Source organism: Colobus angolensis, unplaced genomic scaffold, assembly GCF_000951035.1.
Source record: "Colobus angolensis palliatus isolate OR3802 unplaced genomic scaffold, Cang.pa_1.0 Scaffold143, whole genome shotgun sequence".
NCBI lineage: Eukaryota > Metazoa > Chordata > Mammalia > Primates > Cercopithecidae > Colobus > Colobus angolensis.
The window spans coordinates 4,811-7,945 of record NW_012114522.1 but is presented as its reverse complement, the minus strand read 5'-3'; positions in this window follow the sequence as shown (position 1 = coordinate 7,945).

The window sequence follows — 3,135 nt, the reverse complement described above, 5'->3', positions numbered from 1 at the left end:
GGCGGGCCGCGGCGCGTGGCCTGCTGGGAGTGGTAGTCGCTAAGCCTGTCGGCCAGTAAGCCGAACAGAAGCCTGCGGCCGCGGTGTTTACCTCTCGCGAGCTCGGAGGTGATGCGCTGTTCACGCGAGACGAGGCCGGGAGGCGGTTCCGCTACCCGGCACGTGTCTCGGGGTGGTGCGGGCCGCGTCTCTCTTCGGGTCTCGGCGCCTTGGGCGCAGCGGAACGCGCGCCATGGGGAAGGCCAAGAAGGTCGGGGCGCGAAGGAAGATCTCCGGGGCGCCGGCAGGAGCGCGAGGGGGCACGGCGAAGGCCAACTCCAATCCATTCGAGGTGAAAGTCAACAGGCAGAAGTTCCAGATCCTGGGCCGGAAGACGCGCCACGACGTGGGGCTGCCCGGGGTGTCTCGCGCGCGGGCCCTCAGGAAGGTAAGCGGGGGGCACAGGGGGAGCCGGACGGCAGGATCTGGGCCCCATGCTGCTCTCGGACCGACTGCGTCCTTCTCGGTGCGTCGGTTTCCTCGTTGAGAGGCGGAGGCCGTGACTTTATAGTCACGGGACTGACTTTATGGTCCGAAAGCCTCTGCTGTTCTCTGAGCTGGAGTGACCTAGAAACTATTGCCCTCCTGAAGACCCTGCATTCGTATTATTTCGGTGACTCTTCCAACCGGGGCAGGAGGAGTCGGTCACTTCGGGCGGCGCCCTGGACAGCTGCTGGTTAACCCTTCCGCGTTTACTTTGAGCTCCTCCGGTTTAGGGACGGTGGGTGGGGGCTGTGTGGGATGCTCCGTTTGATGTTTGATCGGCTCTCCCCTGAAGCGCGTGACCTTGTTCCTTGGGAAGTAACTCTGTGGAAACTCATTGCTTCCTAGTTTTTTTAATATAATTTTTTTTTTTTAAATTTCACTGAGGAACATACATTAGTAGGTTGGTGAAAAAATTGAGGCACAGAAAGGACAAGTGAATTTCCTAAGGTCACACAACTGGTAAGGGCTGGGCATGCATTCACCTTTCAATGTCTAGAGAGTCTTCTTCCTACCCCGAGCGCTTCTGTTTGACCTGGCTTCTAGGTTCTGGGAGATAAAGGTAAATAAAACTTGCCCCTGCCTTCATGAGCTCCTGATCTCTATTCCATCACAGCGTGCAAGCTGGATGGTATTTAAATCGAATATCCTTACTGCACGAAGACGGCAGAGTGTATAATAGGCAGGATAGACTTAAAGCTGACTTCGGAAAGAGTCCCTCATTACACAGCCCAGTAGGCAGGGGTGGGCGAATAAGGTAGTGTGGTCCCTAGAATAGGCACATTTGTCTTCACCACTGAAACCTCAGTTTTCTCATCTCTAAAGTAGAGATAATAATATACATCCTACCCCTTGTGGTGACTTATGAGAATTAAGTAAGATAGCAGATAGAGCACATAGCAAGTGTTCTCTAAATACTGTTATTCTTAGCCTTCTTGGCTTGTTGTTCGAGCCCCGCACAGTCCGGCTGTTGTCCCTGCTTCGCCTCTTGCAACTCAGTTTGTCCAAAAGGTCTGCCTTACCTCCCAAAGTCTCTAAAGGGCCGGCCTGGGTTCACCACCCAAGCTATGTAGCCCGAGTAGGACAGGTTGCTCAAACTTCTGGTATTGAGCAGATCCACCTCCCTGCTCTGTGCTGAAGGCCTGGGACGGGGGCGGGAATTGCTGCTCCTTTTTGGACTTCCAATGCTTGGCCCATGGTAGAAACAAATATTTGAAGAAATCAAAAGTGGAACCTGAGTGCCTTAGGAGATCACAGTCAGGAAAAAGGGTAACAGGAAAGTCCGAAAATTCTTCCTAGAGGGACTTACACTCAAGTTTCGCAAAGGGAGTGAGCTGTTCATGGTCCCAGGGTGGGCAGAGGACACAGAGGCAAAGGCAGATTGTCCCGGTGTGGTGAGGTGTGGCGCTTGCAGCTGTCTGAGGGACAGCAGGTCGTCCAGTTGACTGTGAGCTTGATAACACCTGTAGGGGCATGTGAGGCCGGCGTAGGAGGCCTGGCTCTTTTCATGTGGGCTGTTCCCTTAGAAGTAAGTGCGCTGTCTCAGTTGGCTTCTCCCCTCTGGTTGGTTGTAGCACTCTGAGGCACTCAAGTCTGGCAGGAAGAGGGCAGCCCCCAGCCCCCCCAGCCCCAGGTACCAGTCTCAGGACATTGCTTTATAGCTGTGCCTCAGTTTCCTTATTTCTGAAATAATTTATAAAATAAGTTATATGAATGTAGTTGTTAATCGGTAACTATGTTATTAATGTAGTTACTGGTCCCTTACAGTTGGTTAGGCCTTGTGCCAGGCAGTTTACATTTAATCCTCACCCTTACGAGGGGGAAGTACTGTTATTATCCCTATTTTATGCCATAAATTCCGCATGATGTCACAACATCTATATAGTTTAAGAAAGAAAGAGAATCAGAATAATGTAGAATAACTCATATTACGTATTTATAGCCTAAGGGCTGTTCTTCACTAAGATTTACCCATAGAATCATATTCCAGATGATGAGAACTAACGTTTTTTAGAGGCCGAGATGGCTGATGCCTGCCCCATCTACCTCCTTCCTGCTAGAAGCCGGTGACACTCCCTCCCTCTGCAGGGACAGGCCTCAGAAGTCTTCTCACTGTAGGCCGAGTTCAGTGGCTCGTGCCTGTAATCCTAGCACTTCGGGAGGCCAAGGCAGGCGGATTGCCTAAGCTCAGGAGTTTGAAATCAGCCTGGTCAACACCGTGAAACCCTGTCTACTAAAAATACAAAAAAATTAGCCGGGTGTGGCGGCATGCTCCTGTAATCACAGCTACTTGGGAGGCTGAGGCAGGAGAATTGCTTCAACCCAGGAGGCAGAGGTTGCAGTGAGCCGAGATTGCGCCACTGCACTCAAGCCTGGACGACACAGTGAGACTCCATCTACAAAAAAAAAATGTATATATATATATCAGTGTAGCATGTAAGCAGCCTCTGTCCATACAGACTTCATCAAGTAGTACAGGCCAGCACATGTAATGTGCTCCCATCTGATTGCCAGCTAGACCTTGTGATTTAAATAGTGAGATGTTTTACTTTTTCTTTTTTTTTTTTTGAGACAGAGTCTCGCTGTCACCCAGGCTAGAGTGCAGTGACGTGA